Consider the following 23,372-nt stretch of genomic DNA (forward strand, 5'->3'; position numbering starts at 1 on the left):
CCCTTGCCCTGAGGGGTGGCCAGGCTGCAGGAGGCAGGGTGCATACCCCGACACTCACCTAGAACCAAGAAGGCATAGGGACCCACAAGTGGTGGGGTGAAGTTAAAACATGAGTGACTGTGGTCAGACTTGCAGAGGAAGTTCTTGGCCAGCAAAAGGCACCAACTGGGGAGTCCAGTGTCCTAAAGACAAGTGTCTGCCTCTCTCAGAGGAGCTGGTCCCAGCTCTGCCTCAAGGCGTGAAGCAAAGCCCGCTTTGCTGAGAGTGTTAACCTGTGGGAGACCCCTTACCACGGGCAGGTCTCTGTCCCCTATGGGCAGGCACTGCCCCTCCTTATCCATAGGTCTTGGGAAGGCTTCCTTTGGGCCTCAGTGTGTGCATCTGTGAAATGGGGATAACAGTGTCCTCCCTGCCAGGCTGTACGAGAATCCGAATGAGACACAGTGCAGGTCACTGTCCGTTCCCAGCTGGGCCTCCATCCCTGAGGGCAGGGTGGAGACAAGCCCTTCCCTGGCCCAGGGGCTTAGACATCGTTTGCCAGGTGAGCTGGTGGTCACATCTTCACACCTCTCTAGATCCTGCACACCCTCCCTGGCTGACTTCCCCACCCTCTGCTCCTTTCTTCCTCCTGCCCTTCCTGAAGCGGGCTGAGCAAGCTGGCACAGGGCAGCCCTCACCACACCCGGGCACGAGTTGGCCCTCTACCTTCACTGGGGCTCAATTTCCATCTGTACATGCTGACCCAGAGGTTCCTGTAGACACTCCAAGGGCTAATGGCTCTGGACAGGGAGAGGTTGTCCCAGATTCTGCCTCAGTCTTCATGGGTCATTTTGACCCGGGACACGGCACGCTGCCCAGCTCTCCTCCCAGCCGGATCCTGCTTGGGCCTCTGAATGGAGGTGAGAGGAAGAAGGCCACGGAGGACCAGAAGCTACTTCCAGCACGATAACTATTAACCGGGCTGGCAGATTGAATTATACCTTTTCCAGTTCCTTACCCTATTGATCCGAGAGGACTCACATGTGTGAGCAGGCGTGTGCACCTAGCTCGCAGGGCTCTGGGGGCTCCAGTGCACGCGCTGAGTCAGTCAGCTTTGCAAACAGATGGTGTGCTGCCAGCTCAGGCCCTCCAGGAGGGAGCTGAGCTTGCCCCCAGCGCCCCACCCTGAGGGGTCCTGAACATGTGCTTGCGGCTTGGCCTGGCCAGGGCCACAGGGAGCAAAGGAAGGATGGGCTCCGGCGTGGAAAGAAAGGAAGAGAGATGGGACTGGCTGGGGCCCTTGGGAATGAAGGAGGAGGAAACTCCTCTCACAGTTTCTCAAGGAGGGGGCAAGTAGTCCAGGAGCCTAGATGAGGCCACAGGGACCCCAGTCTGAGAGAAAAAAAAAAAACAGTCCTGCTCTGGGGCCCATCTGAAGAGGCCGTGCATGACCCTGCTCTCACCTCTACCTCTCAACACCCCCTGCACTCCATCCTCTCTTTCCTGACTCTCCTTAACTCCTCTCACAGCCAGGCCAGTGTTCCCCTGAGTCCCCCTGCCTGGGAGTCTTCACTCCACAAGGGGCTGGTGAGTCAAGGGAGGCCGACCACCCTCTCTGTGGCCTCAAACACAACTCCTGGAGCTCCTAAAGATGGATGGTCTCTGGTTCCATATTTCAAAAGAGGTTCTAAGTCCATGAAGCAACTCCTGAGCCGTCCTGTGCATACACATCCAATACAACAACACCAGTGACACCAGCATTTCAACAGCCAGCCCCCACATGGGACACATGTGTGCATGTGCGCTCAATGGCTTCAGTCATGTCCGACTCTTTCAAAGCCCATGGACTGTAGGTTCATCTGCTCATGGGATTCTCCAAGCAAGAATACTGCAGTGGGTTGCCATGCCCTCCTCCAGGGGATCTTTCCAACCCAGGGCTGGAACCCGCATCTCTTATGTCTCCTGCATTGGCAGGCGAGTTCTTTAACACTAGCTCCACCTAGGAAGCCCACGTGGGACACACGTGTACACTCTGAAAAAGACAAGCAGTGTAGCAGGCTCTGGGCCTGGAGGCTCTTAGATGAGCTGAAGCCCCTGCAGGCAGGCCGCTTGCTCTCTCCCCACACCTGGTAGGTTAGGAACTGGCCTCAGCGGGAAGCTGGGGGTGGCTGGGGTCCCTCCTTCCACCTGACAGCCCTTTCGAATGTCTCACCTGTGTATGCATCACATCTGGAGGCTAAGGCTGACTCAGTGGCATTAGGAAGTCCTTTCTCCATCTAGCCTAAATCAAATCAACTGTCTATCCTTTCACTCAACAGATATTCTTGGGCAGGCGCTGAGGACCCAGTGGTCATGCCTTGGCAGAAGGAAGGAAAAATCTCCCGGGTCACCTGAGAACTGTGTGCTGGGTGCACTAAGGAGGAAGCGGCCTTGGTGTCTCCAGGGGTGGAGCGGGGAGAAGGTGTCCCGAGTCCCTGGGTGACTTACACCACGGCAATTCCCAGGATCCAGTTTTCCCAGCTGAACAGGAAATCCCCCTCCATCACTCTGCACCTAGTCCCAAGAATGTCTCTCTGAGCTCAAAGGGTGTGGCAACTTAGGTCCTGTCTCAGACATTGACTAGCTGAGTCCATCCTGAAACGGCAGTAATATTCTTGGCTGTTTCTCTGTCCACTTTCTCTTGGAAACTCCTTTCTACCCCTGAGGCATCCTACTCAGACTCCAGATCCTGCAAATTGCCCCAAATTCTACCACTAGGGTCCCTCCTGTGTCAGGCATTCTCTACATGGGGTTGCGTGCATCCTCAGTTGTGTCTGACTCTTTGTGACACCCCGGACTGTAGCCTGCCAGGGTCCTCTGTCCATGGAATTCTCCATGCAAGACTTCATTGCGTGGTTGCCATTCCCTTCTCCAGGGGAGCTTCCCAACCCAGGGATTGAACCCAAGTTTCTTGTGTCTCCTGCATTGGCATGTGGATTCTTTACCACTAGTTACCTCGGAAGCCCCCTACATGGGGGTTGCTATTAGATGAGCCCCAGCTCCAGCCAGGCCTCCCCGAACCACTCCTCCCCTCATCCCCAGACCCCAGGGGCTGAAGCTGGAGAGTCAGTGGGAGATGGGAGAGCTTCTGCCACCCTCCATGCAATCAGCAGAGGCTGGCAAAAATGAACTGTGAGTCCCGGGGCCTGGCCAGGGAAACACGGAGGCTAGAACATGAGGTCACCTGGCAGGGAGGCCCAGGGAAGGCCCACAGGGCCTCTGGGGCAGGACTGAGACAGGCCTCGGCCTTCAGACCACAGTCTTGAGTTTGCAGCACTGAGCATCTGCTGGGGAAGGTGGGGAGATGCCACGGAGCTCTCCCTAGGAGACTGACCCAGATTTCTCTCCCTCTCGCCCTGCCACACAGGAACACCGGGTATGAGCGTGTGTGTGTGTGTATGTGTGTGTGTCTGTAGTGTGTGTGTGTGTGTGTGTATTATTCTCAGCTCTGGCAGGCGGAGGGGTGGGAAGGGAGGAAGCTTGTTGAAAGCTCTGGGAAATGAGAGAGAAATCCTCCCCAAATCCCTTGCTCTGTCACTAATAGCTAAAATATGCTCTTGACAACAAGGTGAAAGGCCCAGAAGACTCCGGCCTGACCTTGCCCCCGGGAGCTGCTGGCGCCCCAGGCCCGGCTGTTGAGGGAGGGCCCAGGCCTTGGGTGGTCAGAGCTGAGCCTCCACGCCACCCTCTGGCCTTCCTTTCTGGGTGGTGTCCCACAGGTCCCACGGATGCTGCCCTAGAAGGCAGTGAGCTCCTCGTCATGGGGTCTGTACAAGCGGCAGCGGGCAGGTACCTACCTGTCAGGAGCCCGTGACAGGCGCTTAGAGATGGGTGAGGAGGGAGCAAACACAAAAAAGAGCTAGATGGCCCCTCCCAGTCTGAGCTGTCCCCTTGATGCCACGCCTACCCACAGTGCCTGTCCCCAAGGGATTGGACCTTAGTATCTGGGGGCAGGCCTTGTGAGGGGGAGGGCCTTGTGAAGGGGCGGGCCTTGTGAGGGGGAGGGCCTTGTGAGGGGGAGGGCCTTGTGAGGGGGAGGGCCTTGTGAGGGGGAGGGCCTTGTGAGGGGGAGGGCCTTGTGAGGGGGCGGGCCTTGTGAGGGGGAGGGACTCGTGAAGGGGCGGGCCTTGTGAGGGGGAGGGCCTTGTGAAGGGGCGGGCCTTGTGAGGGGGAGGGACTCGTGAAGGGGCGGGCCTTGTGAGGGGAAGGGCCTTGTGAGGGGAAGGGCCTTGTGAGGGGGAGGGCCTTGTGAGGGGAAGGGCCTTGTGAGGGGAAGGGCCTTGTGAGGGGGAGGGCCTTGTGAGGGGGCGGGCCTTGTGAGGGGGCGGGCCTTGTGAGGGGGAGGGCCTTGTGAAGGGGCGGGCCTTGTGAGGGGGAGGGCAGAGCTGCCCCCAGGCCTCCTAGACCCAGCCCCCGCGGGTTGGGGAGCTTTCTGGCTCGGGAGTGAGGATGAGGGTCGTGGGGGGCTGCTGGTTGTGGCCGGGGGCACTGGTGCACACATACACAGAATTATCCTGCCAGGGTCACACTCCTTCAGACACACACACATGATGTACACAGAGACCTGAGTGTACACACAGAAGCAGGCTGTACACTCAAGCATGAGCTGGTAAACCCGTAGACCCACCAAGGATATGTTTGGTTCCCTCCTGGCTATGCTGGGCCCCCTGAGGCCTGTGAGAGAAATTTTCCCCAGAGGCTACTAGGGGCTCAAGCTAAATCCTTGAAACCCTTTCCATGGTAAGACTCGAGACAGAGGCCTCCTCCTTGGCCACATTCTAGGCTCCCTACCTGACCTCTGACCTCCACAGGCCCTGCATCACCTCCTCTCCAGCCAGGCCTTCTCTGTGCCAAACAAGGAGGCCACCCTGGCTCCATCCTGAACCCTGAGAGCTGGGGTGTCTGTCCTCCTCTCCAGCCAGGCCTTCTCTGCACCAAACAAGGCTCCATCCTGAGGGCCACCCTGGCTCCATCCTGAACCCTGAGAGCTGGGGTGTCTGTCCTTGCCAAGAACCCCAACATCCCGCTGAAGCGTGTTGTTGCTGTTCAGTCGCTCAGTCATGTCCAACTCTTTGCCACCCCACAGACTGCAGCACTCCGTCCTTCACCATCTCCCAGAGTTTCCTCAAACTCATGTTCATTGAGTCAGTGATGCTGAAGGGTGAGAGAAACGCTATGCTCACCTACTGCTTGTTTGAAACCCTGGGTGTGGCCTGCCACTGTCGGGCCTCAGTCTCCCTTCTGCCCATTAGGACTGACCAGCCTGGAGGGGCTGCTGGGAGGTCTGGAGATGTACAAGGGTGGATGCCTCCATGGTCATGGGCACCCTCCAGGCCAGCCGCAGCCCAGAGCACCTAGTTCCTGAGCCCGAGGCGACCTCCCAGCATGGTCAGGGGATCCTTTGTCCTCATACACACCCTCCATCCCCTCACCACGCCTGTGTGCACCACCACCCCTGGATGCTGACCCAGTCCACGCCTCACCCTGCACCAGGACGGAAAGGAGAAACGCTGAGCCACCCTGAGGCTGGGACCATCTGCAGAAGCCCTGGCCTCCGTCCTCACGTGCCCTGCCGTACATCTCCCCAGCATCTGCAGGGGAGACAGCGTGCACCCCTCCTTCCAACAGCGAGCCCTCCTCCGTCTCCACAGCCAGGCCCACTCGGTATTTTGTAATTGAACTCCTCGCCTTTTCCTGAATCTGCCCTGCTCTCTCAGGCTCACAGCCTCCACACAGGCTGTTCCTTTGCTGTGATGACCTTCCCTCTCTGTGAAATGCTTCCCTCTCCTTAATGACTCTTTTCAAATGTTTCCTCCTCTGTGCAGCCTTCGTGCCTCAATGTGCTTATACCCCCATGACGCTCTGGCACTGCCTCCATGGGACAAGTTTCACCTTGCACTGGTCAGATGTGCCTAAGCTCTTGTCCTGACCAGGCTGTGGGCACCCCAGGGCATGGCTGGGACCTGCACTCAGCATGCTTAAGGCCCTCCAAAGGGCCTGGCATTCAGTACCCAGGACCCAGCAAGTATTTATTGAATAAATGAATGGACAGTGCGAGCATGTGAACATCCTTGCCAAGGCCCAGCATAAGCTGAGACACAGCTTTGAAGGTCTCTTTCGAGGGGGGCAGATTACTTTAGGGAGTCTTGCAGTCAGACACTGGTCCCTCACTCAGCAGACACCACCAGCAGGGCATACGATGTAGGAAGCTCCATCCTCAGAGAGTGCACAGTGCCCTTGGGAGCACCAGAGAGCCTTGGAGGGGAGCCATCTGCACGACGCAGAGTTCAGAAGAGCGTGTTGTTGCCACCACTACCCTCGTTTGCCGACTATGAGCACCTGCTGCAGGGCCAAGGAAGCTATTGCCCCTGCCTGCCCTAGGAGCTCATGAAGTAGAGATGCAGGTAGAGGAAATGACTTGATGGGCTAAAACTCGAAGCAGGAGAGGGTGGCTTGGGAGCCACGCATCCTGGTTCATGCTGTCCACCACTTAGCAAGCCGTGATCTTGGGCAGCTAGCTTAATTGCCTTGCATCTCAGTTTTCCTCATCTGTAAAATGGGGATGCTATGTGTATTTATTCCATAGGGTTCCTATGAGGATCAAATGCTTACAAGCTGCTTTTAACAGTGCCTGGAACAGAATAAGTACCCAAGGAACAAGAACAGCCACTATTGTTTGTTTCATCATTAGTTAGATGGCAACCCACTCCGGTACTCTTGCCTGGCAAATCCCATGGACGGAGAAGCCTGGTGAGCTACAGTCCATGGGGTCACAAGAGTCGGACACGACTGAGCATGCATGCAGACTAGGCATGCAGAGAATGGGCAGGCTGGCAGCAATGGAGTTGGAGAGATGTCTAGGGCTGAGGAAATCAATCTGTTCAGAGGATGTTTGGTGTGGCTTTTTCTGCTCAAGGAAGCAAAGGATCTACAGAGATCTGGGCAGAGGGACCCTGAGGGAGGTAAAGAGGGGATGGTGTCAGCGGATGGATAAGGAGGTTCCTAGGGGTCTGGGAGTCCTCACGTCAGCCCTTGTGTGACATACATAGATGAGAGGAAGTGTGCCAGGCCCTGCAGGAAGGGGTGGTGCACGCCTTGCCTAGGAGGCCAGCATAAACAGGGAGATGCAGATCTGAGTGTGGCAAGGCTCGGGGTGGAAGTAGGGGGCATTTTTCCACCTGGAGGAGAAGGGCAGAGGGCTGAGGAGCTGGTCTCCCACCTCTGGCTACCTGGGAAGTCCTCCTGGAGGCTTCCTGAGCTGTGAAGACATTAGGCTGAAGCTATAGGTAAAGGGTTCACATACAGGGAGGAGAAGCTGGTGATCTTGCTTGAAGCCCAGGTTCACTGTGCAACTTCAGGCATGTCTTTTTAGCCTCTCTGGGCCTCAGTTTCCTCATCTGCCAAATGGATACATTAATTTCCCAGGAGGTGTAAGCCACTATATCCTCCTAGCCGTCCTGGTAGGACAGGGAGGGGCGAGGGGCCATGGGGTGAAGGGGGCAACCTGGAAAATGAACTGTCTTGGGATACACAGGATAAGGAGTACTCTAACAGTCTGTGCTCAAGGAGAACAAGTGCCTGGGGAGGAGAGAAGAGCTGTCGACCTTCTGCTCAGCCCCCCCTTCTCCTTCTCCCTACCTCAGAACCCCCCCACAACATCAGCCATGTCAGTGTGACATTAACTGGCTGACATTAATAAGCCAGAGCTCCTCCACTTGCCTGCCAGACTGAGCCTCAGCCGTGGAAGAATTGCTAATTACAGCCACAATAAGGAAATATCAATGTTGGACATCAATATTATTGCCTCTTGCGTCCCTTCCTGTTGATTTGAGATATCCAGGGCTGACAACATTGAATGATGACAGAGAGGAGGAGAACTCCATGTGGAGAAGGGAACACCCTTCAGTTTGATTCATTCATGAAACCAGGGCCCGTTTCCTCTGAGCAGGGTCTCCTTTACCAAGGACCAGGGCCAAAGCTGCAGGTAAAGGGTTCATACACAAGGAGGAGAAGTTAATGATCTTGCTTGAAGCCTGGGTTCACTAGGCAACTTTAGGTATGTCCTTTTGCCTCTCCAGACCTCAGTTCCTTCATCTGCCAAATGGGTACAATAATTCTAATCCTGCCTACCTTGTGCAATATGGAGGAGTGACTGAAGCGCAAAAGCAAGGCTTTAGAAGGGTGCCCTTCAGTGCAAACACAGAGGCTTCATGGGCCAGAGGAGACAAGTGAGACGAGGGTTAGAGGCTCAGGGGCCCGAACAAAGAGACAGACGTGTCCCAGTTCAACGAACTCTCAGAAGCAAAGGTGCTCCCCTGTGGCCCCACTCAGAACTCCAAACAGACAATAAGCCAGAGAAAAGAGAGGCAAAGCTTGACTCATGTGCGGCGCACCAGCTGCCACCTCTGAGCCCCTGAGCTTGGGAGGACTTCAAGGCTTTCAGTGCAATCCCAAGACCCTGAAGACTCCCAAGGTGGGTCACAGACAGAAGTCACACACAGGGTGGACTTCCACCCACCAAGAGGGTCTCCTAGGCAGCCAGCCTGGAATCACAGAACAGGGCACAGCAGAGAAGCACCTTCAGGGACAATCCAGACAGTGGTGTGAAACGCACTGTCCGTGCCAGGGTGCATCTCAGACACAGGCGTGTGTAAGCACACACACTCAGAACACACATGCACGACCAGGTTCACCAATGAATGTGCAGAGGCTAAACAGGCAAACACACTCCATGCACACCACAGACACACACGCACGCAGCCTGTCTTAGGCGCAACACCAAGCTTCTTCCTAGTCCATGGAAACCTCTCCCTGTAGAGAAGGAAATAAAAAGCCCCATGTGGCCTTCCAGGCTCATGTGGCCTCTCAAGCTGTGGCCCAGCCAAGCAGCAGCGATTAGGTGGCTGGGAAGCGAAGCCCAGCATGGCCTGAATATTTCACGGGAGATTTTGCTTCACAGAAAATCCCTTCTTTGCTCCATGCATGTCAGGGTATAATTACCCATTAGGTAGTGGAGCAGAAACCTGGGAAGATGTGCGTGCAGCTCTGAATCTGGGCCCCTCGCTTTGCCTTGCCTGCGGGCCTGGTTCCAGCCTGGTGGGGCCCAGCCCCCCTCTCACCCGCCCCTGAGGAATGCCATTTGGGACACAGGGTGTCCTGGCTCAGGGTCACCTCTGTCCTAAGTTCTCAGCCTCTGTCCCTAGCTCAGAAAGGGACAGATCCTTTTGCCCACGCACTCCCCACCCCCAGCTCTCTCTGTAGGGGCTTAAGACTGTCTGGCTCATCTCACTCCCTCATCTTTCCCCTTCTCCTCTCAGTTCATCAAACTGTTTCAGCTCCCTGAACAAACAGAAAAGACAGAAAGGAAAATGAAAACAGAGAACAGAGAAGAATGAGAAAGAGAAGATGGAGGGGAGGTACACACTAGAGGAAGAAGAGAGGGCCCTTCTGCTGCTCCCTGGAGTTCTCATCCATCCCCTACCTCACGAAGGCTCAGCCAACAAAGGAGAGAAAGGGGAGGGGGCTTCAAAACTCCAGACTTTTGCTTCCCACAGGGAGCACTCTTCCTCACTCCTTTTCCCTAAAAAAAAAGGTCCACTCAGCTTAAACTAAACTCAGGTGGCATCTCCTCCAGGAAGCCCTCCGGAGTCCTCCCTAGGTGAGGAGGCTTCCCTGGCTCCTACAGCCCCTGCGTCTCTCCATCACTGTCCTGTAGCAAGGGCTGGAAGCCTAGATGCCTACAGGGACCAGAGGGGAAATGACAGTGAGTAAAGGGGTGTAAGTCATGCAGTCAGGAGCTGGGTTAAGACTCGAGAAGGGGAGAGCTCGTGGCCTGCCTAAGGCATCAACACCAGGTCACTTTATGGCCCAGTGATTCCACTCCTGCGAGAAACCCAAGAGAATGGAAAACATGTTCCCACAAAGTCTATGACACAGATGTCCACAGTGCTAGTATTCCTAACTGCCCCCAGGTGGAAATACCTAAATGTCCATGAGCGAATGAATAAACAAAATATGGAATATCTGCAGACTGGAGTATTATTGGGCCATAAAAGGGGTTGAAATACCGACACGCACTACAACATGGATCAACTGAAACCATTCAGTTATGGGCAAGAAGCTAGTCACAGAAAGCCATCTCTTGTATGATTCTATTTATATCAAATGTCCAGAATAGGCAAATCCATAGAGACAGACAGAAGCTTAGTGGTTGCCAGGGCTTGCTGGGTGGAGACAGGAGGAATGACTGCTAATGGGCACAGGGTTTCCTTTTGGGGTGAGGAAAATGCTCCGGAATTAGTGATGATGGTTGCATAATCTTGTGACTATACTAAAAAAGACTGAATTGTACACTTTAAAGTGGCCCGTTTTATGGTATGCGAATTATATCTCAATGAGAAAAAACAAATGGTTTAAAATGGAACAAAACATATCCATCAGCCACATCCCTGGCTGGGGCCTCCAGTTTTCAACTTCTAGTTTATACATCTGTCTCCTCTGCAAGAATGGGGAGTCAGCCCTACCTGAGGCCAGCCCCTCAGTGGTCCCCAGAGCTGGCATTCCACAGGCAGGCACTTGAGCCACAACAGTGACCATGGCAGCATGTGAACGCAGGCCACATTTCATGTTTCACACAACCTCCCTCAGAGGGCCCTGGTCCAGTAACTCAGGCAAGGACCCCTGAGGCCCAGGTTCAGGGTTGACTGAAGTAGGGTCACACGACAAGCTGGAGACAGAACTTTGAAGCCAAGCCTCCCAAGCCAGCGCAGGATGATCAGGGCCGCTGGTAACCAGCCTCTGGTGGACAGAGGAAGTTGGACACAAAAGCATGGGCATTTCTGCCACTGTGTCCTGCCCAGGCCTCAGATTCAAGCCTAGCCGCCAGATCTGGGCACTGTGGTGAGCCCCTTGCTCCTCTCTCCTCTGTCAGCACCACCCCCAGGAGCCCACAGTTACTTCCCACAAGTCCCAGGCATGGCCAGCACCATGACCTAGATGTCCAGCCCTCAGAGGCCTGGACACGTAGGTTGCCAGGGGCAGAAGCTGAGCCTCTTGTAGAATGGCCTTCTGGTGTGGAATGACCAACGATCCCCGGACTGAGAAGTGCTAAACTGGACAGCCCTGGGCAAAATGGGACGGGTGGCCACAGTGCCTGAGAGGTCCATCTCCTTTCTCAGGCCCAGGGCAGGCCGCAGAGTATGGGGGCTCCTTTCTTCAGAAGCCTTTCACCCCTTCCTCTCACACTCACTTTCTCCTCATCTTGGTCATCCTTCCTTCCAGAACCATCCATCAGCAGAAAGGAGCCCTCTCTCTCAGCTTCCCCTTCAGGTCCCTCAAGGGCAGCAGGTTCCTGGCACTAGCCCCATGAGCCCCTGTGTTTGTGAAGACACCCTGGGAGCCACTGACTGGGTGAACAAGAGGAGAGGCCGGGGTGAGGCCGTTTACTGCTCCTTCAGTCACGGCCTCCCTGTAAATTGTCAGCTCCCAGAGGGCAGGAACCTACCTCTTGTTCAGTTCATATGTGCCTAGTCTAGATGACTAGGTGCCCATTTGCTGAATGAATGACTGGGTCTATTTTCCATGCCAAGCATTCCTACAGTAGGTTTGAACTGCTAAAGAAGGCTTCAGGTGGCCATGAAGGCCTCCTCCCTCTGACCCCTCATACCTCCCAGCCACCCCTTAACTCACTGACAGTCCCCATGCCTGGCACCTCCAGAGACCCCCAGCCTTCGCTCCCATAGGACACCGTTCTGGAGTCTCTCTCAGGCCTGTTCTTGGGCACCAAGCTCAGTGAAGTCTGACTTCATCACTATCTGTCCCCTTCCGTGAGGCTCTCTCCCCAGCTGAGCCCTGGAACACCTTAGGGAGGGTGTGCAGGTGAGAAGGAGGGAAGAGCTGGAGTGGGCCCAACTGCAGGTTGCCCAGGACCTGGGTCATCCTCGAGATGGAAGGGTGTCTGGGTGTCTCGGGGTCTGTCGGCAGCACCTGGGTGCGAGGCCAGGGCTAGCAGAGGAGAGGAGGGGAGGGGAGGGAGGGGAGGGGAGAGAAGGGACAAGACAGGGAGGAACAGGGGGGATGAGGGAGAAGCTACTCTCAGCCCCGGAGTCCCAGGAAGGCCGAGTCAAAGTTCAACACAGTGATGAACGCGCAGGACAGCCGGTCACACTTAGACACAAATATCCCCCAGAGATGCAGATCACCGCCCCACGGTTCAGAGTGATAAAGGGGGAGAGAAGGTCCTCCTAACCCTGTTCAGACAGTGACCTTGAGCCTGGTCACACACTGTGTGCCCACGCTGTTCATACAAGGAGCCCCAACTGTCCTCCCACACGAAGCCCAGGCCCTGGTCCCATAACTCTCCTCACGCTCTGAGCCTGAAGCCTGTTCACACGCTGAGCCTCGACCCCCCTCGCACACAGGGATCCCCCACCCTCCTCACACAAGGGGCACCAACCCTGGTCATACACTGAGCTTCGGCCCTCCTCTCACACTGAGCCCCGACATTCTTCAAGTGGAGAAACCAGACTCTGGCCACAAATGGAGCCCTGACTCGGGTCACACATTGAACCGTGGCTTTCCTCATGCATGGAGTTCTGATCCTGGTCACACAGGGACCCCCCACCCTCCTCACACAAGGAGCACCAACCCTGGTCACACGCCGAGCACGGCCCCTCACTAAAAGCTGACCCCTGAGCCTCCTCACACATGGAGCCCTGACCTTGATCACAAACTGCACTCTGACCATGGTCACACTCCAAGCTGACCGTCATCACGTGCTGAAGCCTCTACACAAATGGAGTCCCAGCCCTCCTTACACAAGGAGCACCAACCCTGGTCACACACGGAGCCCCGACACTAGTTACAAATTGAGCCCTGACCCTCCTCACACATGGAGCCCGGACCTTGTCCCACATGGAGCCCTGACCCTCGGGGCAGACTGACGCTCAAAGATACGGAGGAGGTTCCAGCAGCATCAGCCTTTCACCTCCCCCATTCCTCAGGCCTGGGTGACAGACACCGTGTCTGGGTGTCTGAGACAGAGCTCAGCTCTGAGTGACTGTTGGCAGCTGGTGCCCAAGGTGGCTCATGGTGGCTGATTTCTTGACCTTCTCAAGACCAAGACTGAGCAGGTGACAAGCTCCTCTGTGTCCAGGACACAGCATGTGTCTAGTAGACACCAGGTCCTCTAGGAGCCCCAGCCCCAGGCTTCCATGGCGAAGCTGCCATGCCCATCCCTTCCCCTCCCCAGCCCAGCAGAGCTTGCTCCCTTGCTCCTCCTCATCCCTTCCCCTCTCCACAAGGATCCAGCTCTACCTCCCTCTCTTCCAGGAAAAAGCTGTGAATTCCTAGGTAACTGTCCCCTCTGCCTTCCCCCTCCCCCCTCCCCCCTTCCCCTCTCCTTAGTGAAGTTGCTCAGTCGTGTCCGACTCTTTGCGACCCCATGGACTGTAGCCTGCTAGGCTCCTCAGTCCACGGAATTTTCCAGGCAAGAGTACTGGAGTGGGTTGCCATTTCCTTCTCCAGGGGATCTTCCCAACCCAGGGATAGAACCCAGGTCTCTCACACTACAGGCAGACGCTTTACCATCTGAGCCACCTCTTCCAGGAAAAAGCTGTGAATTTCTAGGTACCTGTCCCCTCCGCCTTCCCCCTTCCCCTCTCCTGGCCTTCCCCAGCCCACATACACATGCAACAGGCCCCCATTCAGTGTCCTCAGCTGACTGTCAGTTAATCCCTGCAGAGGTGTTAGCTGATAATTAAGACGTTAGCTGAGAACTTAACATGTGATTCCGTGCCAGGAGTATTTTGGTTTTAACAGGTTGCTCTTTGAAATGGGAAAACCTTCAAGACCCAGCCAAATGGCAGACGGGGGATGCTGGGGGGGTTGGGGGGGAGGATATTTTGTGCCTGGAGCCCTTCCAGCCTTCCTGAAACCCACTCTGTCTCACCTCCCCTGTCATGGGATGGACAGAACTCAGGCATCGGAGCTGCCTCCCAGGCTTTCTCCACCTCCTTAGAGTTGATGCCACTGGACACGTGATGAAACCTCAGTGAGCCTCAGTTGCCTCATCTATAGATGGGTTTATAGAATACCAGCCTTGCAGGACTGTAACAGCACACAGGAGGCCCTCCACCCTTCAGAGCTCCCACCATCTCCAACTTCCCTTTGCTTCTTCCTTCCACACCTCTCACCTCCTCACACTCTACCCCTAATCAATGGCCAAGTCTATTCTCTGAACCCCCTACCATCTTTCCCCAGGCCATGATCAATGGAATCAAACAGCAAGGCCTGGACAGACATGAGATTGTGGGGACACTTTTCAGATGATGGGAAAGGAGCTTCAGAGCAAAGAGAAAGGACAGCTCACTCAGTAAACAGTGTCCAAACAACCGGCTAGTCATTTGGAGGGAAACTGCTTAGATAGCTATCCTCAAACCACACCCATAGAAACATTCTGAATGAACCAGAAATCTAAATATTTTTAAATATTATGCGTGCTGCATGCTCAGTCGCTTCAGTAGTAACTGACTCTTTGCAACCCTGTTGACTGTAGCCCGCCATGAGAGCTCTGTCCATGAGATCCTCCAGGCAAGAATACTTGAGTGGGTTGCCATCTCCTCCTCCAGGGGATCTTCCCGACCCAGGGATCAAACATGCATCTCTTACATCTCCTGCATTGGCAGGTGGGTTCTTTACCACTAGCGTCACCTGAGAAGCCCCTTATATATCATAAAGAAGTAGAAAACAACATAAGACAACTTTTCAAAACTTTTCGGTGGGTAATGCCAGAAACTCTAAAGGAAAATAGTGATGGACTTGACCGCAGGACCATTTCAAACTTTTAAGGGGTTTTTAAAAAAGCTCTATAAATTGAAATGACCAAAAAACAGCCACAAAACTGTGAAAAAAATTTGCAACATATGGCAGGTAAAGGGTTAAATCTCTCATCCTCTTATAAATCAATTTGCTCTTGCAGGTCAATAAGATGCATTTCACACACTCTCCCACCAAACAAGGTTGCCTGTGACCTCCCCACGGCTAATGCATGATCAATGCTCAGTCTGCATTGTACTCGACCTCATGCTTGAAACATGCCTCGCCCTTGGCTTCCAGGATAGCATACCTGGCTTTCTTCCACCTCACTCATTGCACCTTCCCAGTCATCTTTTCGGTGCCTCCTCAGCTCCCTCACTTCAGACCAAAGGAGGCTCCAGGACCGGGCCTCTGGTCCTTCTCTTTTGTACCTCTGTGCTGCATTTAGTCGCTCGGTTGGGTCCCACTCTTTGCGACCCCAGGGACTGCAGCCTGCCAGGCTTCTCTGCCATGGGGATTCTCCAGGCAGGAATACTGGAGTGGGTTTCCATGCCCCCCTCCAAGGGATCTTCCCAACTCAGGGATCGAATCTGGTCTCCCACATTGCAGGTGGATTCTTTACCATCTGAGCCACCAGAGAAGCCCAAGAATACTGGAGTGGGCAGTCTATCGCTTCTCCAGAGGATCTTCCCAACCCGGGAATCAAACCAGGGTCTCCTGCACTGCAGGCAGATTCTTTACCAGCTGAGCTACGAGGGAAGCCCTTTGCACCTATACTTACTCCCTTCATGCTCTTATCCAATTTCATAGCTTTATGCTGATGACCATGTATTTGTATCTCCAGTTCAGACCTGGGCCCTGAACTTCACCCTCATGTCCATTTCTACTTAGATGTCTACTAGCATCTCACACTCTACCTCTCCACAGCCGGGGCCCACCTGGGCGGTGTACCAAGCCCCACACTCAGCAAGGTCCCAGGCTTAGTTTAATGCTCTACTCTCAGAACTTTGAAATTCTTGATATTATTTTTTAAACAAAAAGCCATACATTTCATTTAGCTCTGGCTCCCATACATCATGTAGCTGGTCCCGTCCATAGCCGAGCTCCTCTCCTCCCCTACATCAAACCCACTCTTAATCAACTCACTCTGCTCTGTGGATGGCAGCAGTCCCATCCTTCTCCCTACTTGGGCCAAAACCTTTGGAATCACTGTTATGGATTCAATGTTTGTGTCTCCCAAAATTCGTACTTTGGAACCCCAACTCCAAATGTGATGGCGTTTGGAGGTGGGATGTGATGTGGGTTAGATGAGGTCATGAAGGTGGGGCCCTCATGATGGGATTGGTAACCTTATAAGAAGAGGAAGAGACACCAGGGCTCAGTCTCTCCGTGTGCACACAAAAAAATCACATGAGCATACAGTGAGATGGTAGTCATCTACAAGCCAAGTAGAGGGTCCTCGCCAAGAACTGTGTCTGCCAGCACCTTGATCTTGGACTTCCCAGTCTAAAGAAGTGTGAGAAATAAATGTGTGTTGTTTAAGCCACCCAGCCTATGGTATTTGATTATGGCAGCTTAAAATGACTAAGACAGTAATCTTTGGCTCTCTCTCTCTCTCACATACACACACACACCACCTCATCCAATCTGCCAGCAAATCCTATTGGCTCTACCATTAACATGTACTCAGAACCTTTTCACTTCTTCCCACTTCCATCAAGACCCCCTAGTCCAAACCCCACCATCTCTTCCCTGGATCATCACAACCGTCTACCGCCTGATCTGCCTGCATCCATTCTAGCCCCCTTCAGTAGCCGGAGCGATCTGGCTAAAATGAAATTCAGATTGTGTCATACCATTAGTCAGAACCTTCCATGTCTCCCTGATTTCCCCACTTCATTCCGAGGAAAAGCCCAGGCCTTAGGGTGCCCACCAGGCCCTGTGAGGTCTGGCTCTTGATCCCTCTCTGGTCGCACACTCCACTCTCTCCCTCCCTCACCCTGTTCCAGCCACACTGGCCTTCTCCCCGGGCCCTGAACAGGCCAGGCCTACCCCTAACTCAGGGACCCAGACATCTGTATGACTCATTCTCTCGCCTCCTACAGGTCTTTTCTTTACTGCCGTCTCCCAGCGAGGCCTTCCTGACTGCCATAACCAAGTGTCCCAACACTTCTCATCCCCACCCTGCTCGCTTTTCTTCTCATTAGCACTTAGCACTCATACACACACTAGATTTCACTTGATTATCTGTTTTTCCTTGGCTGTCTCTCCTTCACAAGAGCTTAAGTTCCACGGAGCAGGGATTTTGTTTTGTTAATTTTGTTCACTGTTAGGTCCCTAAACAAAACAGTATCCAACACATGGTAGATGCTCAATTAATGCTTACTGAATAAAGGGACAGATGAATAGACGAATAAGCTGAGGATCTGACATGAATAAGCACTTGATAAACAGGCAAACAAACTGAAATGGCCAAAGAACACACACGAATATGCCCAATCTCATTGGTGATCAAAGAAATGTAAAATCAATCAGCTTTACCTACCAGGTTGGCCCGGATTTAAGTGTCAGGCTGGCAAGGGTGTCTTGTATGTGACAAGTCAGCACAAGTTTCTGGAAGTTGATCTGGCCTGTGGGTCAAACCTGGAAATGTGCGTGCCTTCTGACCCAGGCAGTCCACTTCCAGAAACACCCTCAAAGGACCCGTAGCACAAGTGCACACAGATGTAGGAACTGGGAGTTTCCCTGAGTGAAGTTTATAAATAACCAAACACCAGAAACAATCTAAATGGCCCCGGACAGGATTAATAATTGATAACATAACTTAAAGACTATCCATACAATGGGCGTAAAAGGAAGGGAAGAACACTAGAATGATCTATACAATAATATTAAGTGAGAAATCAAGCGACAGGGCTGTATAACTAGTGTGATAGTTTTTCCTTTTAAAATATGTTTCTAAGCACATAGAAACAAATCTGGAAGGATATGATATATGGAACTAGTTAGCAGGGGCTAGCCTTGGCAAGGAAGAGATTTTGGGAAGAGCGTGAACTGCATACTTTAGATACTTCTACAGGGACTTCCCTGGTGGTCCAGTGGCTAAGACTTTGCCTTCCAATTCAGGGGATGTGGGTTTGATCCCTGGTCAGGGAGCTAAGATCCCCATGCCTCACAGCCATAAAGTAGAAAGAATACTGTAACAAATTCAATAAAGACTTTAAAAATGGTCCACATTAAAAAAATCTTAAAAAATAATCTATCTACATTCTTAGATCAATAGGTAGATATAGGGAACATATGACCTTAATAGTTGGAAAAATTATTCCACCTGAGGAGAAAACACATCCCTTGTCTCCCCAGTGCTGAAGGATGCAGAAATAGGACATTCTAAGCCCTCATTATCTGGCCCTGCCTCATCCCTGTTATCCCACCCACCTCCATCCCCAAACCCCAGCACTCTGGGTTCCAAGCTCACGAAACAATTTTCTATTCCTGGTTCCTCTCACAGCTCCACACCTGTCTCACAGCTCCGTTCACAGGCACAAAGGCCCAGCTGACCCCGCACAGTGACCCCCTCAGCCTGAATTCTGCTGTCAGAGAGCCAGAAGGGCGAAAACAAGGACCCCAAGAGCACCCTTCACAGCCAGCCCTGCAGCCTCTAGCGGGAACCCCAGGTCTCTGCCCCAGGGATGGCTTGCAGGATCTATTTACTGTGGCCTGAGCAGGCTTGACCGCCCCTGGCTCCAGGGCTCCCTCTGTAGGCCATGGACACAGCTGCTCTGAGGGTGCCAACATGAGCCCAGCAAAGCGGGGACTGAACAGAGGAAGAGGGGGCTGGGGTTTCAGCTCCCATTAACATCGCCACATTGAATCAATAAAATCACAGGTCCCATGCAATATTTGGGACATACTTACGATGAAAAATGATCTGTTGTCTTTCTGAAGTTCACATTGAGCTGGACATCTTGTATTTTTTCTGGCAAGCCTAGCTCCCACCGCATCCCAGCTCTTGACCCCAAGCAGAAAGCCTCTACTGGGGCACCCAGGAGCAACCGAGAAATGTCCTCTCTCGGGCCCAACGCAGAGGGATTAAAAGGGATTAAAAGTGAGCAGGGCTCTTCTCGGTGCCAGAAACAGCGCCTCTGCCCTGGGGGTGTCCTGTAGACAGCAGGGACCTTCCAGAGTAAGAGCCCCCACTCACAGAAGCACACACACCAGGCGAGTGAAGACGGCAGCGCCGGCAGGGAAAAGCCAGTGACAGCAATGGATGAGAAACCTCATAGGCAAAAGCTCCCACCGCTGAAAGAGCTTGGCAGGTGTGTACCACGAAGGATCCTTAACCAGCTGCAGACAGCGATATGTGGGAGCCACACGGGGGCCTCTCCGTGTCTCGGGGATGAGGCCTGGTTTGCAGGCGTTGCTGCTGAGGCGGCCTGCCTCTTGGAGGTCTGGAACTCCTCCCCAGGAGGCCCTGAGGGGGCCTGGGGGCTTCAAACCCCACGCCATGTGCCCACCCCCCCAATCGTCCAAACAGGGGCTCATCCACCCAGTGCCCGAGGACCCTACTCTTAGAGTCCTCCCACCCACTGCAGAGACACAACGAGGGAGAGCCTACCTCCATCTCCCCCTACCTGGGTCAGACGGCTCCGGGAGGCAAACAGCCGGGCCTCTGGGGGCCGGGGGCGTGGCAGGGGGAGCTGCGGCCCGTCCGTCTCGGTCCCAGCATGCACTGCGGGGAAGAGCAGGGAGGTGAGTGCGGACAAACACTGGGCCTCTGCAACCTGGGGGTGCCCAGCTCAGCATGCGCCCCCCGCCCCCGAGCAGATCCTGACCCTCTGCCCCCGGGGGCTCAGTGCTGCCTCCCACTTCAGCGAGGGGCCTTCTGCCACCTGTCTCCCTGCTATCTCCTGGCTCCCTCGAATAGCCCCCCAGGTCTGGCATTTGAGGCCTTGTCCAAACCCCTCACTTTTCATCATCTCACACTGTCTTCAATAGGTCAGGCCCACCTCGGCAAGTTTTGTTCACCACACACACACACACACACACACACACACACACACACACACATAGACAGTTCTACCTCATTCTCTCTAAGATTCCCTCTGCCACCCAGCAACCCTTTCCCCTGCCTCCTGGAAGCTTCAACTACATGTCCTCACCCCCAGCACCTCACCCCAGCATGGCTGGCCTCTGCCCCACCATTGCACACAATACCCTCTGCCAGGATCCCCACTCGCCAGGCCAGTCCTCCTGCCCCAGCTGCTGGGCCTCTGGCCAACTGAACTCTCCCTCCTGTATGAGGCTCCTGACCCACACTCCCCTCATTTTCACCACTCCTCCTCACACATGGCCCCCAGCTGCCATGTTCCCTCCTTTCTCCTCCCTGGACCACTTACCCACACCTGTGTTTCAGTAACCCTCTGTCCATGCCCCCCAGGGGATTCCATCATGCCTGGAGGAGAGTCGAGGCCCCTGACCTGTCTCCCGCCCTCTCCTCCCTCCCTCAGCTCCAGCTGCAAGGCCCGCCCTGCAGCACACCCCACTCCAGCTCCACACAGGCCTGGCTCCTCCTCAGCCAGGTTCAGCTCAAGGCACCTCCTCAGACAGCCTTCCTTGACCACCCTGCACAGGAACCGCTCCTTCCCCGAGTCACACTACTCTGAGTGACTAACGTGTCATTCGGTGTTCCCTATCTCAACAATCCCACGGCGAGCTTTATTTCCAGTCAGGTTAATTGAGGTACAATTTACTTGCAGTAAAATTTACCCTTTTTTAGATAAAGAATTCTAGTGAGGATGTGGAGAAAGGGGAATCCTTATGCACTGTTGGTGGGAATGGAAATTGGTGCCGCCTATGGAAAACATTACGGAGGGTCCTCAAAAAATTAAAAATAGAACTACCATGTGATTCAGCAATTCCACTTCTGGGTATATAGCCAAAGGAAATGAAAACACTATCTCAAAAAGATAGATGCACTTCTGTGTTCACTGCAGCATTATTTACAGCAGCCAGCATGTGGAGACAACATAAGTGTCCATCAGTGAATGAATGAATGAAGAAGGTATGAGATATATACATATACATCTATATGATAAAATTATTCAGTCAGAAAAAATAAGGAAATCCATTTGTGACAACACGGATGGACCTTGAAGGCATTATGCTGAGTGAAATAACTCAAAGACAAATACTGTATTGCAGAATCTAAAAAAATAGAAATAAAAAACTAAACTCTTAGGAAAAGAGATCAGACTTATGGTTACCAGAGCCAGAGGGTGGGTGGAGAAGGAATTGCAGGAAGGGGGTCAAAAGGGCTTCCCAGGTGGCACTAGTGGTAAAGAGCCTGCATGCCAATGGAGGAGACTTAAGAGACTCTGGCTCGATCCCTGGGTTGGGAAGATCCCCTGGAGGAAATGGCAACCCACTCCAGTTTGCCTGGAGAGCCCCATGGACAGGGGAGCCTGGTGGGCTACAGTCCATGGGGTTGCACAAAGTCGGACACGCCTAAAGCAACTTAGCACGGCACAGCAGGGTCAAGAGGTACAAACGTCCAGTTATAAGATAAGTACGTGCCAGGGATAAGCACAGCATGATGACTATAGTTAGCACTCTGTTACACACGAAAGTTACTAAGAAAGTAGATCCTCAGAGTTCTTATTACAAGAAGAAAACCTTTTTTCTTCTTTCTTTTCTTTCTATATATCTATATGAGATGATGGATATTGGGCGGTAATCATTTCACAATATATGTAAATTAAACCATAGTACCGTACACCTTAAATGTCTACAGTGATGTATATTGATTATTTCTAAATAAAACTGGAACAAACTTTACACTTTTTAGTGCACAGTTCTGAGCTTCGATAGCTGTATATAGCTTGTTACCACTACTGCAATTAAGATAAAAAACAATTCTATTAACCATCCATATCTGAAAGTCTCCATGAGTTGTCCCCTTTGTAGTCAACTCCCCCTATCCCTGCCTCTCATAACCACTGATCTGCTTTCTGTCTCTATAGTTTTGCCTTTTCCAAAATCTCATACAAATGGAATCACCCATATGTAACCTTCTGAGTCTGGCTTTGTTCATTTATCAAATAATGCATTTGAGATTTATCTGTGTTGTTTCTTGTACAAGAATTTCATTCTTTTTTTATTGCTGAGTAGTATTCAATTGTTTATCCATTCACCAGCTGAAGGACATTTGGATTTTTTCCAATTTGGGGTGATTATGAATAAAACCACTATAAATATTCACATACAAGTGTTTCATGAACATAAGTTGTTATTTCTCTTGGGAAAATACCCAGCAGTAGGATTCCCCGGTCATACAGTAAGCATATTTTTAACTTTATAAAAAATAGCCAGACTTTTTTCCAAAGTGACTGTGCCATTTTTCATTCCCACTGGCGACATACGAGAGTTTCAGTCACTCTGTACCCTCACCAGCAGTTACCATTGTCAACTTTGTAAAAGTCAATGTTAGAGATAAGCAGTGGTATCTCATTTTTTTGGAGGGGGTGGCTATCAAATCCAAGTTTTTGGGGGGCATTTGTAGAATTGCTTTAACTCTCATTGTCATTTTGATTTGCATTTCCCTACTGACTCATGAAGATGAGTGATTTTTTTTAAATGTACCTGACTTGTTTTAGTACCATCACTATCTGAAAGTACATCTTGATTTAATTCTGTTTATTTTCCATTTCTCCCATCATATGTGAGAGCAGGGACCGTGAGATCTACTCCTGCAATATCTGGAACGGTACCTGGTATTGGATAATGGTGATGATGCTGATGCATTTACAAAGTCCTGATCATACGCCCAGCACCATTCTGAGTGCTTGACAAATACTAACTCATTTAATCCTGACAACCGCCCTAAGAGAGTCAGATGCTATCCCCACTTTAAAGAGGAGAAAACAGAGGTAGACAGATGTAATTAACTCAGAGCTAACAAGGCGATGAGCAGAGCTTCAGTCTCTGGTGTGCTGGAGTCAAGAGTTTGGAGTCATGATCAATACAAGAACATGGTCCATAGCGGTCACATTTGCTGAAGGAATGAAAATGTGGAAGAAAGACAACTCAGTCCAGCGTGGCATAGACTGAATATCTGTGTCCCTTTCAAAATTCATAGTTGAACCCTAATCCCCAATGTGGTGGTATCTGGAGGTGCAGCTTTGGGGAGGTGATTAGGTCATGAGAGTGGAGCTCTCGTAAACAGGATTAGTGCCCTTATAGAAGAGACCCCTGAGAGCTCTCTTGCCCCTTGTGCCATATGGCCACATGTTGAGAAGAGGGCATCTATGAACCAGGAGGCCAGCCCTCACCAGACGCTGAGTCTGCCAGCACCTTGATCTTGGACTTCCAGCCTGCAGACTGTAAGACGTCAACTACAGTTGTTTATAAGCACCCAGTTTCTCTGGTATTTTGTTACATAGCCCAAACAAAGACACAGAGGCTTCTAGATGCTACCTCTTGGATATTTCCCCTCCAAAGGTGAATTCATTCTCACTCTTGATTCTACTTCACCTCCTAAA

At 52.6% G+C, this 23,372-nt stretch overlaps 1 protein-coding gene across 2 annotated transcripts in view; it reads right to left on the reverse strand.

Annotated features, from left to right (window-relative positions):
- The window catches only part of LINGO1 (leucine rich repeat and Ig domain containing 1), an 84,402-nt gene that overhangs the window by 49,950 nt on the left and 11,080 nt on the right, over positions 1-23,372 (reverse strand). The window contains exon 2 of one of the 2 annotated variants that reach the window (XM_061394762.1): positions 19,467-19,564. The exons of the other annotated variant lie outside the window; for it this stretch is intronic. The gene's annotated coding sequence lies outside the window, so the exon portion shown is untranslated. The remainder of the gene's footprint in view (positions 1-19,466; positions 19,565-23,372) is intronic. 2 annotated transcript variants of the gene reach the window in all.

The sequence above is a fragment of the Bos javanicus genome, chromosome 21, assembly GCF_032452875.1.
Source record: "Bos javanicus breed banteng chromosome 21, ARS-OSU_banteng_1.0, whole genome shotgun sequence".
In the NCBI taxonomy this organism is placed as follows: Eukaryota; Metazoa; Chordata; class Mammalia; order Artiodactyla; family Bovidae; genus Bos; species Bos javanicus.